This window comes from Nycticebus coucang, chromosome 24 (genome assembly GCF_027406575.1).
Source record: "Nycticebus coucang isolate mNycCou1 chromosome 24, mNycCou1.pri, whole genome shotgun sequence".
NCBI classification, from domain to species: Eukaryota; Metazoa; Chordata; class Mammalia; order Primates; family Lorisidae; genus Nycticebus; species Nycticebus coucang.
The window spans coordinates 5,891,918-5,906,746 of NC_069803.1; positions in this window are offsets into that span (position 1 = coordinate 5,891,918).

Consider the following 14,829-nt stretch of genomic DNA (forward strand, 5'->3'; position numbering starts at 1 on the left):
ATCTGCGAAGAGCGAAAGTTTGATCTCTTCTGACCCTATGTGGATACCCTTGATCACCTTTTCTTCCCTAACTGTGGTGGCTAAAACTTCCATTACAATGTTAAAGAGCAATGGAGACAATGGGCAGCCTTGTCTGGTTCCAGATCTGAGTGAAAATGATTCCAATTTAACTCCATTCAATATGATATTGGCTGTGATTTGCTATAGATGGCCTCTATCGGTTTAAGTAATGTCCCTTCTATACCAATTTTCTTAAGTGTTCTGATCATGAAGGGATGTTGGATGTTATCAAAAGCTTTTTCTGCATCGATTGAGAGAATCATATGGTCTTTGTTTTTTAAGTCGTTTATGTGCTGAATTACATTTATAGATTTACGTATATTGAACCAGCCTTGAGACCCTGGGATAAAACCGACTTGGTCATGATGTATGATTTGTTTGATATGTTGCTGGATTCTGTTTGTTAGAATCTTGTTGAATATTTTTGCATCTATATTCATTAGTGATATCAGTCTATAATTTTCTTTTCTTGTTGGGTCTTTTCCTGGTTTGGGGATCAGGGTGATGTTTACTTCATAGAACGTGTTGGGTAGTCTTCCTTCTTTTTCTACCTTTTGGAACAGGTTGAGTAATATAGGTACTAATTCCTCTTTAAAGGTTTAGTAGAATTCTGAAGTAAAACCATCTGGTCCCGGGCTTTTCTTTTTGGGGATATTTTGTATGGTTGATGTTATTTCCGAACTTGATATGGGCCTGCTCAACATTTCCTATTTTTCTTGTATCAGACCAACTAAGAAGACAAAGTTGAATTTGTTAATTTTTGCCTATTTGGTGGGTGTGCAATGCCATGTGTTTAATTTGCATTTTCTTAGTTACTAAAGGATTTGTGTTCCTTTTCCAATATTCACTGACAATTGGATTTCCTTTTTCCCAAAGTGCTTTTTAAAAATTTTTGGACACTTTCCGTAAGAGTGTAAGAGTTCCATTTTTATTCTTGATACAATCCCTTTGGCAGTTATATGTGTGACAAATGTCTTTTTCAAGTTTGTGGCCTTTTGTTCTGTATGAAGTGTCTTTTTCATGAATAGTTCTTGATTTTCATGTAATCATTTTATTAGTCTTTTCCATATGGTTAGTGCTTTTTACCTCTTTTAAAATTATTCTACCTTACCCTGATTTTATCAGTTCAATTCTCCTTCCCCCTCTGTTTTGAAAGAAGATTGAGTTTACCAGGCACTTGAAAGCTGCTGATTCAGCCTTGATTCAACAAAGCTAAACCATACTTAGAACAATACTTTCCCAGTAGATGGAAATTGCTTCACTGGCAGAAATAATATTTTCTCCTTTTATTGGAATGATGGTATTGTAAAATGTTCTCATTGCTTGTAGACCTATAGATTTGCTGGTTTAAAGCAAAACCCTCCATAGAAAATCATCAGTAAAAGGTACATTCCTACTGATAGCTTGATTTTTTAGAGAAAATGCTCCAGAAATGTTGGCTCTTCGCTAGATGAAATAGTAAAAACTAGGCAGGAGGAATGGCAAGATCACTAAAGTATCACTAAGCATGCATCAGTTTTATTCAGGAAGTAAGATTTTCTTTTATGCAAATAAAGAAATTAAAAAACAATTGGTACCATCTCAGCTCTAAAGAGTTAAAAAAAGTCATAAAGGACAGGTAGCAAAATCTCTAGGACATGGTAAAAATCTCATCATATCATTTAGCATCTGCCTGGTCTATCTCACTACAGAAGCATGGCATTCTTTATTACACGGCTTTGATTTTAATAAACACAGTCAGGACCTTCCTATTAAAAAGATACCCTCAGCTTACTTACTGAAGTGAATGTTCCATGCCCCACTTAGAAGTGCACCATCCTTGTACCATAATTAATGTTTACCCCTGGGCTCAAAATGCCCATTCCAACTGCCAAGGCTTAAAGGCACAAATCAAGAAAATACAGCTACAAATAATTCTCCTCAAATAAAAAGGTCAACTGGTATTAAATTAGTTCATTTACAGAACTCATTGAAATTAGCAGCGTGTTCTTAAATTGCTTCTTGATTGAGGACATTTGCCTCATTAATTCTAAACAACCTGTGAAGACTATTAAAGTCTTACAGAAAAAAAAAAAAATGACCAGAAGACAAGATGCACGATGCGCATTACCTGAGAGGGAAGCGTGCATCCCATAAAATACACACCCCAGGGAGAGAGCCCAGACGGGTCTCTAACTTTCACATTCTCCCGGAGAAGTCCTAATACTTTTGTGTGTGTGGCGGTGGGGTGGAGTGCAGAATTTTTTGTATGTTTTCATTTTCCAGTGAGGAAAATATTTCCAAAACATCAATCCAGTCATATAATTCCCCCTTCAGTGATTCCTGTTTGCCTTTGAAGAAAGCCCTTGAGACGATTCTAGCTGTGGCGCCGCCTCCGCCTGCTCCTCTGGTCTCTCCATCACGCCAGGCCCTTTTTCTCTTGCCTGAGTTTGCTATTCTCTGACTCACCTTTGGGGCGTTTCACTTGTTTCTTTCTAATTCCTTAATCTAGGCTAATTTCTACTCCTCATTTTTTAGAATGTAACCTGAGTATCCCTGCGTCTGGGAAGCCTTCTCTAGACCCCATAGACTGCCCTAGCTGCTTTCTGTCCTGTAGTTATCTTCACCATAATACTTACACAATGACACGATCGCCTGCTAATTTTTCTGTATCATCTTCTTAACTTCAAAGGCAGAGATTATGCCTTATATGTCATTTTCTTCCTAGCCTGGGCCTGATGTGTGCTCAAGACACAGTGATGCCACTGCGTTAGAACCTATCCATGATGAGAAGAGTCATGCAAAAAAGTACCAGAGTGTAAATCACGAAAAGATTCAAATAAGGACAGATCTGAGGAAGGAGCGGCTATTTTTACTTGGAGCCATCAGGGAATTCTTCTGGTACAGTGGAAGGTAGGCAACCCACTACATTTCATTTGAATATCAACAGATGCAATGAATGATTTGCCTAAGAAAAAGAAGAGACAGAGAAGAGCATTCTGATCACAGAATGGACAAAGATCCAAGGAAAGAACATTACTCATGTATTTATTCATCCATCATTCATTCACTTACTAGTCATCAAAATTGATTCACTGCGTTCCTACTATGGGTCAGACACTCAGTGCTGGATACTCAGTACTGAGTTAAACCAACTTAGTCCCTGCTTTGTAACACTTTTAGTAAGAGGGAAGAAAAACATTAACTATATAATTATTCTCTACCTATCATCATAACGTTATTAACTCTAGGTAAGAAGAAGGCATACTTAGCAGGAGAATGGGATTGAGAGAGTATATTTTTATAATGGGTGAAATTTGTACATCTTCTAATCCTGAAGGCAGGGATCTAGAAGATACCATTAAGGTATAAATGAATGAGCAAATAAGTAATAGGAGGAGATTCCAGAAAAGGTAAAAGGGGTGGTTTCTGGAAAACATGTCCTTAGATTAAAAAATAAACTAGAAAAAGAAGATAGTCCTAAATGTAGGGACTGGCGATTTGGAAGGGTTATTGAGGTTGTCCCTGTAGTTCTAATTCTTTGAGAAATTGGAGGCCAGATAAATTTCTCATGTTAAAAAAAAAAATGTTAAAGAAAGGAAATGCTGTCAGAGGTTGAAGAAAATGAAAACGGGCATTCACAGAAAGAAAAACGCAGTTTAGTTTGACTTAGGGTTTGAGTTATGGAAAATTAGGTTAGGAGTGGAAATTGGGGTCAAGTTGTAGGCACTACTGTTTATGAAGCTCAGCATGCCTGCCTGTTAGTTTCTGGATGACTTCAAGAAGAAGTGGGAAAAAGAAACCTGTAGCTAAAAGCTACTTTTTTTTTCAACTTACATGGAAGAGACTTTTTTTAAACTCCTTTGTTCTGCTCGGTTGTGTTAGCAGAGAGTAAAAGGTCTTTCATTCTTTGTACTGTGTCTGGACTGATGAGAGAATTAATTCTTGGAAGAGAGGAAGTTACAGAGCACCTCTTCCTTTAAAAGGACATAGACCAATAGACAGAATTTGCCCTCCTCAGTGGCCTGTCGCGGATGATCAGATGGCACCTTCACACAGACAGCTGGAACAGGACTCAGGGTCATCTCCTCCATCCGTGTCATCTCACAGCTCACAAGAGCACTGCTGAGAAGTGGAAAGCGTCTGCTGCCATGCACCTCTCAAGACCAGGGCTCTAGTTCAGCTTCTGTCTGGCATGCAAAAGATCACTTAAGTCCTGTCTTCTTCCATTTGTACAAAGGAATCCTTTGATTTGTTCCATGTTTGAGTATTCTAAATTATAAATATTGCTAGATCATTACATCCATCCCCAGAGTAGGCTCTAATTAATCGTGTTTTAACCATGACTTTTCATGCTATATAGGCCAAAGAATTTTAGTTGGCCGTCTTATGCCAATCTCTTATCCCTTATCAATTTCATGTCCTTCTTGATAAAATCAAGAGGTGATAACCACTTTGAAACATATACAGTATCTGATACATGGTTTAGGAGGAAGGTAGGATTGTATTGTCTACTTTCATTCTCATCTCCCTCCAGTGCCCAGAACTGTGATTACCCTTTAGTCTACAGAATAGCTATGGACCAGAGTCTTCAGGGACCAATCTAGGATGTCTCCCAGGCATCTTTCTGACTTATTCACTGCCATTATTTGACATTTTTCCACCCTCTTGGAGCACTCTCTTGAACATGCCCACCCTGAAAATACAAATAAATCCCCACCATATCTTTAACTGGACTTTGGGGAATTATCTCAATGTTCCTGGTCTTAAAATACAAAGAAATAAAGGAAAAGCACAGGTATGGTCCCAGCCAGAACCTTGCTCTGCTACTGAGTTTTACCCAGATTCTAGCTGATTGTGGCTCTGGTGGAATCTTTAGGAGAATAATTGCAGGACAGATGTGTGTCTGTTTGCACACATAATTATGTGCAAGATCTTTATTGATCTCTAAGGCTGCACACAGGCACACACATTCTATAGATTGAAACATGAAAGCACATTTTAGGGAAAGTTTGAATAAAGGGTCCTCCTCACTCCCCCTTTCTGTGTGCCCCATGTGAAAGGTGTTACTTGCAGTGGAATAGTCTTGAACTTTGTTTTTTTGTTTGTTTGTTTGTTTTCTGTCATATTTAGAGATTATTTTATGTGAGACTACATAGTTTCGACCCTAGAGGAGTCTTGCTGGAAAATTGGATGTGCTCAGGTTCAGTTATTAATTTAGCCCCAAATTTCAATTTCAGACAGCCTGAGGCTGGCCTCCCTAGTTACCAAGCTCTCATCATCCAAAAGCCCTTTGGCCCCCCATAACCTTTGGCTACCTCATTACCCTCCTTTGCATAAATATGAGCACCAAGTAAATGAGTTGGAGAGAAAAATGGAGCAAAGCAAGGCATGAGACAGCATGGAGGAGGCTCTCTACTCCGCCACCTCCAACTTGGTGACAAACCGGTCAGCCTAATGTGAGTGCCAAGATAATTAGTGGGAATGCTCTTTATGGCTGCATAATTTCCAACACATCTCAAAAAAAAAAAAATCTCCAACTGACATTGTGTTCCAAGGTTACTTTTTTTAATGAGCTGGTATGTGCGAAATATTAATCCTGACACGTAAAATGGAACCACTGCTGACAGGAAGGCCCAGTGTGGTTTTCAGATCTTATTTTTATTATTTTTAACTCTTGGTTTTTATATGCATATTAGGTGGTCCAGAGACATCAAGGATTCTAGTCAAATCCAAAAATACAAATTCATGTTCAGACCCATTAAATTAGTTGCATTCCATGGTTTCATCATAGCCAGATTTTATGCCTCCACTGATTGAGAATCTAAAAATCCCATCTTTTTAGAAAACATCTTTGGCTACTGCAAATTTTGATATTTATCTTCACAAATAAGTGGTGCTACAATTTAAATTTATTTTAATGTGAGAGATTTCTATGTGTAGCTGATGACTTTTTTTTTCTTTGCATGATCTAAGCTTGATATCCTACCAAACTGCTAATTGTCAGACAATTGAAAGAGAATGCTGAAAAAAACAGACAATTCTAGCTTATGGGGATATGTGTTTAGGAATGCTCCTGGCTGTAAGTAACAGATCTACATAGACACAGACTATATGCCTAAGACTGGAACAAATAATACATATTCATGTATTATCTCCTTAAGTAGACCAATAGTTGACACTCCTAGGCTGAACAATAGTTTAAATGGTCATGGGACCTTCTTCACCATTGCAGTCATCTCAGGCTTGTGATCTCTTGATTACAGTAAAGCTGCCCAACTCCTTCCACAATAAACACACAGCAGGAAGTAGAAACTGGAGCGAGTAGGGATGGAAGGAAAGATAGAACAAGTCTGTCTTTTTAGCCTGAATCACCCCCCATCTCCCATACTTCAATTCATGTCTCATTGGACAGAACTGGAACCCAAACCCACTCCTGGAATGATCACTGCTACAGGGAAATAGGATCACCAGGTTTGGCTTGAATCAGGCATTAGCAGTTCATTCCCTTACACCAGAGACAGGTTCAGCTTCCACTGAGATGAAGAATCCCTTTCTACCTAAAACTCAGGGCTGTTATCAGAAAATAAGAGAAGAGAGAAATCCAATTTTGAGAGAGCAAGACGGTGGCCAACTAACAGCTTCCCTGCATCTGGGCACCGTGAGTCTGGGGAGATAAGACCCCAGGCATCTCTGGCTGGTGGGATCTGCCTATAATCATCCCTTTGAGGCTACAGGAAGTCAGCGAAAGACTTCTGGACCCCAAGAGGAGAACAAAAACAGTGGAAAACTGGCAAGTGGTTGTGTGTGTTCAATTGGTCTAATCCCACCAGCAGCTGTGAGTACAGTAGCAGCGAGACTGCAAACCAGAAAGGCCTTACCTGTGACATGTTTTGGTGTTTTTGGACTTGGCACTCAATTGAACTGCCTTGGGGAGAGCTTGAACAGGAGTGCAGAGAACTTTGGGCATTATCTAGGGCCCCAGACTGACCCACTGAGCCAGATGGAGTATTTGGCTGTGGGCCGCAGGAAGCCATTGTGAGAGAACAGCCAGGCGAGCTCCACCCTCAGGGTCACAGAGCAAGGATTGGGTGGGAGCTAGTAACCTAGTGACTGAGCAGCCTAAAGGCGGGGACTGAGCTGCCTTACAGCCTTAACCCTCAGGGGCAGAGTGAGACCAGTTTTGGCACACTGGGTAAGTGGATAGCCACTTCAGCAGTGATCCCAGTGACAAGCACTTTCCTGGGGAAGCTTCTGTTTAGCAAGTTTAGAACTTTGAAGAGCCTTTTAATAGGACTGAAGAGAGATTTAGGGTGTCTACCCTGGGGGTTTGAGAAATCGGAGGAGGCCTCCAGTTGTATCAGCATTGAAATAACATCTCATACCCCAGAAGACCACCTGTTGCCCAGACAATATTCAACAAGATACATATACTGCTTTGCTTTGTTTTTTTTGTTGTTGATGTTGTTTGTTTGTTTTTTGTTTATTTTGATGCTGTTGTTGTTGTTTCGTTTTTTAATTTCAACCTTTTCCGTACAGATTTTTTCTTTTCTTTATTTTTCTTTCTTTTCTTTCTCCATTTTTCTAGTTTAAACACAATTTCCCATTGCTGCCTTTTTCAATAACTAGCACTTCATTTTTGCTAGTGTTTCTACCCTTATTATTTGGTTTCTCACCCAATTTTATCCTCTAAAGTTTTCTTTTTGCTTGTTTTGGTTTGATTTATAGCATTTTTGTCTTTCCTCTCTACTTGGTGAAGGTGGGGTACTGTGTCTGATCAGGTTAGCAAAGAGCTGCTGTCCTCAAGGGAACCAACCAACTGGGCACCCACAGAGGTTGGGGTTTTTTTAAGGTTGTGTCAGAGTACCCTACTATACACCTATAATGCTCTGTCTCCCTCTTTCTGTGCCTCTCTTCTTTTTTGTCAATATTCCCTTTCACCCACCCCCTGTCCTTTCTCTTTCTTTTTTTCTTTATTTCTTTCACCCCTTCTTGCTCTTCAACCTTCTCATCCTTCTGGTCCTGTAGCAAAAGGACTCATTGAAACCTTAGTCCACAGGCACAGGAACATAAAGAGCAAGAGGAAATTAAAGGAAAATTAGGGCAAGAAAACAGATAAAAGAAATCACTCATGAGGAAGAATCAGCAGAAAACTCAAGACAACATGAAGCACCAGTTGAGAACAACCCCTCCAAGGGATCATGAGGTAGCTACTGCAGAGGATTCCACCTATTAAAAAAATGGTAGAAATGACAGAAAGGGAATTTAGAATACACATGATGCAAACAATGAAGGAAATGATGGAAACAAAGAAGGAAACTGCTAATAAAGTGGAAAATAACCAAAATAAAATACAAAAACAGAATCAAATAAGAGATGAACTATGTGAAGAATATAGAAAGGATATAGCAGAGCTGATGGAATTGATTCAGTCAATTAGGGAACTTAAAGATGCAATGGAAGCTATCATCAACAGATTAGACCATGCAGAAGAAAGAATTTCAGAGGTTGAGGACAAAGTTCTTGAGATAACACAAATAGTAAAAGAGGCAGAAAAGAAGGGAGAGAAAGCAGAACGTTCACTGTCAGAATTATGGGACTTTATGAAGCGTTCCAACATACGAGTTACAGGAATCCCCAAAATGGAAGAAGAATGCCCCAGAGGGGCATGAAAAATGAAAATTTCCCAAATATCACTAAAGATTCTGAGACACTGCTTTCAGAGAGATACCAGACCCCAGATCACCTCAATTCTAACCCAGCTTCTCCAAGACACATTGTGATGAACCTGTCCAAAGTCAAGACAAAAGAAAAGATTCTGCAAGCTGCCAGGGGTAAGCACCAGTTGACCTACAGGGGCAAATCCATCAGAGTGACCGCAGACTTCTCTAATGAAACTTTCCAAGCAAGAAGACAATGGTCATCTACCTTTAATCTACTTAAACAGAACAATTTCCAGCCCAGAATTCTATACTCTGCTAAGCTAAGCTTTAAAATTGACAGAGAAATCAAATCATTTATGGATATACAAACATTGAGGAAATTTGCCACAACAAGACCAGCTCTACAGGAAATACTTCAACCTGTTCTGCACACTGACCATCGGAATGTCAATAGCAAAGTAAAAACTCAGAAATTAAAGGACAGAACCTAACCTCCACACTGATGCAAAAGATAAAACTAAACAATGGACTCTTACAAAATAAGATGATTAGAACACTACCACATTTACCAATTATCTCAATAAATGTTAATGACTTGAATTCCCCACTGAAGAGACATAGATTGGCTGACTGGATTAAAAAACACAAGCCATCCATTTGCTGTCTGCAAGAAACACACCTGGCTTCAAAAGACAAATTAAAGCTCCGAGTCAATGGTTGGAAGACAATTTTTCAGGCAAATGGAATTCAGAAGAAAAGAGGAGTTGCAATCTTATTTTCAGATTCATGTGGATTTAAAGCAACTAAAGTCAAAAAAGACAAAGCTGGTAACTTTATATTGGTCAAGGGAAAAATACAACAAGAAGATGTTTCAATTCTAAATATTTATGCACCCAATTTAAATGCTTCCAGATTCTTGAAACAGACCTTACTCAGTCTGAGAAATATGATATCTGATAATAGCATAATAATAGGGGACTTTAACACTCCTCTTACAGAGCTGGACAGATCCTCTAAACAGAAATTAAACAAAGATATAAGAGATTTAAATGAGACCCTAGAACAACTGTGCTTGATAGATGCATATAGAACACTCCATCCCAAAGATAAAGAATATACATTCTTCTCATCACCCCATGGAACATTCTCCAAAATTGATCCTATCCTGGGAAACAAAACAAATATCAACAGAATCAAAAGAATTGATATTTTACCTTGTATGTTCTCAGACCTTAAGGCACTAAGGGTGGAACTCAACTCTAACAAAAACGTTCGACCTCACACAAAGACATGGAAATTAAACAATCTTCTGTTGAATAAAAGATGGGTGCAGGAAGAAATAAAACAGGAAATCATTAACTTCCTTGAGCATAACAACAATGAAGACAGAAGCTACCAAAACCTGTGGGATACTGCAAAAGGAGTTTTGAGAGGAAAACTTATCTCTTTACATGCCTACATTCGAAAAACAGGAAGAGAGAGTATCAACCAACTTACAAGCCATCCTATGGAATTGGAAAAAGAAGAACAATCTAAGCCTAAACTCAGTAGAAGAAAAGAAATATCCAAAATCAAATCAGAGATCAATGAAATTGAAAACAAAAGAATCATTCAGAAAATTAATAAAACAAGGAGTTGGTTTTTTGAAAAAATAAATAAAATAGATAAACAATTGGCCAGACTAACCAGAAATAGAAAAGTAAAATCTCTAGTAACCTCAATCAGAAATGATAAATGGGAAATAACAACTGATCCCACAGAGATACAAGAGATCATCTCTGAATGCTCCCAGAAAATCTATGCCCAGAAATTTGACAATGCGAAGGAAATGGATCAATATTTGGAATCACACCTTCTCCCTAGACTTAGCCAGGAATAAATAGAGCTCCTGAACAGACCAATTTCAAGCACTGAGATTAAAGAAACAATAAAAAAGCTTCTACAAAAAATGCCCTGGTCCAGATGGCTTCACACCAGAATTCTATCAAACCTTTAAGGAAGAGCTTATTCCTGTATTGCAGAAATTATTCCAAAAAATTGAGGAAGAAGGAATCTTCCCCAACACATTCTATGAAGCAAACATCACCCTTATACCAAAAACAGGAAAAGACCCAACCAAAAAGGAGAATTTCAGACCAATCTCACTCATGAACATAGACGCAAAAATTCTCAACAAAATCCTAGCCAACAGATTACAGCTTATCATCAAAAAAGCCATACATCATGATCAAGTAGGTTTCATCCTAGGGATGCAAGGCTGGTTTAAAATATGCAAGTCCATAAAATATGTTATCCAGCATATTAACAGAGGCAAAAATAAAGATCATATGATCCTCTCAATAGATGCAGAAAAAGCATTTGATAAAATCCAGCATCCTTTTCTAATTAGAACACTGAAGAGTATAGGCATAGGTGGCACATTTCCAAAACTGATTGAAGCTATCTATGACAAACCCACAGCCAATATTTTACTGAATGGAGTAAAACTGAAAGCTTTTCCTCTTAGAACTGGAACCAGACAAGGTTGTCCTCTGTCACCTTTACTATTCAACATAGTGCTGAAAGTTCTAGCCAATACACTTAGGGAAGACAAGGGAAAAAAAGGGTATCCAAATGGGAGCAGGGGAGGTCAAACTCTCCCTCTTTGCTGATGACATAATCTTATACTTAGAGAATCCCAAAAACTCAACCACCAGACTTCTAGAAGTCATCAAAAAATACAGTAATGTTTCAGGTTATCAAATCAACGTCCACAAGTCAGTCGCCTTTGTATATGTCAATAACAGTCAAGATGAGAAGCTAATTAAGGACACAACTCCTTTCACCATAGTTTCAAAGAAAATGAAATACCTAGGAATATACCTAATGAAGGAGGAGAAGGACCTCTATAAAGAAAATTATGAACTCCTCAGAAAGGAAATAGCAGAGAATATTAACAAATGGAAGAACATACCATGCTCATGGATGGGAAGAATCAACGTTGTTAAAATGTCTATATTTCCAAAGCAATCTACATATTCAATGCCATTCCTATTAAAATATCAACATCATACTTTCAAGATTTGGAAAAAATGATTCTGCATTTTGTATGGAACCAGAAAAATACCCATATAGCTAAGGCAGTTCTTAGTAATATAAATAAAGCTGTGGGCATCAACATACCAGATTTTAGGCTGTACTACAAAGCCATAGTCATCAAGACAGCATGGTACCGGCACAAAAATACAGACATAGACACTTGGAATCGAATAGAAAACCAAAAAATGAAACTAACATCTTACAACTACCTAATCTTTGGTAAACCAAACAAGAACATACCTTGGGGGAAAGACTCCCTATTCAATAAATGGTGTTGGGAGAACTGGATATCCACATGTAAAAGACTGAAACTGGACCCACACCTTTCCCCTCTCACAAAAATTGATTCAAGATGGATAAAGGACTTAAATTTAAGGCATGAAACAATAAAAATCCTCAAAGAAAGCATAGGAAAAACACTGGAAGATATTGGCTTGGGGAAAGACTTCAGGAAGAAGACTGCCATGGCAAATGCAACAACAACAAAAATAAATAAATGGGACTTCATTAAACTGAAAAGCTTCTGTGCAGCCAAGGAGACAACAACCAAAGCAAACAGACAACCTACACAATGGGAAAGGATATTTGCATATTTTCAATCAGACAAAAGCTTAATAACTAGGATCTATAGAGAACTCAAACTAATCCACATGAAAAAAGCCAAGAATCCCATATATCAATGACCAAGAGACATGAATAGAACCTTCTCTAACGAAGACAGATGAATGGCTAACAAACATATGAAAAAATGTTCATCATCCCTATCTATTAGAGAAATGCAAATCAAAACCACCATGAGATACCATATAACCCCAGTAAGAATGGCCCACATCACAAAATCTCAAAACTGCAGATGCCGGCGTGGATGTGGAGAGAAGGGAACTCTTTTACACTGCTGGTGGGACTGCAGACTAATACAACCTTTCTGGAAGGACGTATGGAGAAACCTCAAAGCACTCAAGCTAGACCTCCCATTTGATCCGGCAATCCCATTACTGGGCATCTACCCAGAAGGAAAAAAATCCTTTTATCATAAGGACACTTGTACTAGACTGCTTATTGCAGCTCAATTTACAATCGCCAAAATGTGGAAACAGCCTAAATACCCACCAACCCAGGACTGGATTAACAAGCTGTGGTATATGTATACCATGGAATACTATTCAACTATTTAAAAAAATGGAGACTTTACATCCTTCATATTAACCTGGATGGAAGTGGAAGACATTATTTTTAGGAAAGCATCAGAAGAATGGAGAATCATGAATCCTATGTACTCAATTTTGATATGAGGACAATTAACGACTATTAAGGTCATGGTGGGGAGGAAAAGCAGAGAGAGGGAAGGAAGGACGGGTGGGGACTTGGTGTGTGCCACACCTTCTGGGGGAAAGACATGATTGCAGGAGGGACTTTACATAACAAATGCCATCAGTGTAACCTGGCCTATTATACCGTCAATGAATCCCCAACAACAACAACAGAAAAAAAAAAAAAAAGAAAGTAAGAGAAGGTGGCCCTTGGGTCAGTGATTTGTCATGTCAGCACACACAGTAGACGCACCTCCAACCACCTGGATTATTAGGGACTCTCTTTATCCACTGACAAGCTGTTTGCCCCTGTATGTCTCTACCCATAACTCACAGCTCACTCAACACAGACCTTGGGGCTTTAGAAACCAGGGCCCTTGTTTCTGAGTTTAGTGTACTTTCCAGGGTGTAGAGCAGCATTTTTCAAGCTTTCTTATCTCATGGTCTATATAGAATATGTTCACTGTGCTTTGAACCTTTTTGAAAATATTGTAATTAATGATCATTAAAATTTTTCACAGTACACCTAAGATCCTCTTACAGCACACCAGTTAAAAATCACTGGCTTAGAGTTCGACATCAAGCATCTTCTCACAGCATGCAGGAATATTCCCCCAAACAGCAGTGATAGCACATCTAGGAAACGACCCCCGATGTCTGTATATACTTTACTGTTCAAAGAGCTTTCATAAGCATTGTTTTATTTTACCATTCAAAGAAATCGCAGCCATCCCATAGTACACTGGTGGGATTGTTTCCAGGACCTCCCCCCCATACCCAAATCAGGTATATTCAGCCCCACAGTTGGCCCTGTGGAAATGAAGTATATGAAAGGTTGGACCTCTATATACTGAGGTTTCAAATCCTATGAATACTGCATTTGTGATCTGCATTCAGTTGAAAAACATCCGCATATATGTGGACCCATGCAGTTGAAACCCATGTTTTTCAAGGGTCAACTGTAGTTGTGATTTAGGCAAGACCCAGATGGAGTTCAAGAAAGGAAAGTGGCTCACTTGTTCCACATATCTTGTTACAGAGAAAAAGATGAACCAGAGATCTTCTGACCCAAATTCTATGCCTATTTCTCTGCTGCTATGGAGGCCAACCCCAGTGACTACTACTCCCACGGTGGCCACATTTTCTGCTAGGGCTCTTGCTGCCTCTTCAGGCCACATGCTGCCTTTCATACCTATATTATCTTGATGTGACCCTTCCAACTATCTTTTAAAATAGGTATAATTAGCTTCATTTGTGTGAGAATGAGGAAAAGGAAGAGTTAAAGGATTGACAAAGGTCATAGTGACCGTCCTCAGAGAGGGACACCCAGCCTACAGCACACCCAGTGTCACTCTTTCCAACATTCTGCCTTTTGCCCCAAGTACGGAAAGAAGGAACAGAGAGGAAAGAAGACTTAAATGCTATTTTTTCTCTTATAATAGTCATATATATAAAGAACAGCTAATCCAATCTGCCTTTCATCTTTAGATTGGAAGATGGAACAAATGGTGATCTGATAGTCAATAGCGAGTAGATCGACCTCACTGTCCTAATGAGAATATTTCTTAAAGTGGAGGAAGAGTGTCCCTAAAGTTATGTCATAACAATAGGTATATATATAAACAAGGGTTGTCCTAGGAAAATTAGGGCATATGGTACCATAAAAATAAGAGCTTACAGAAAATAAAACCTCAGACGAACAAAAGAAAGCAATATCCAATCTAAGGTTTTAGCATTGA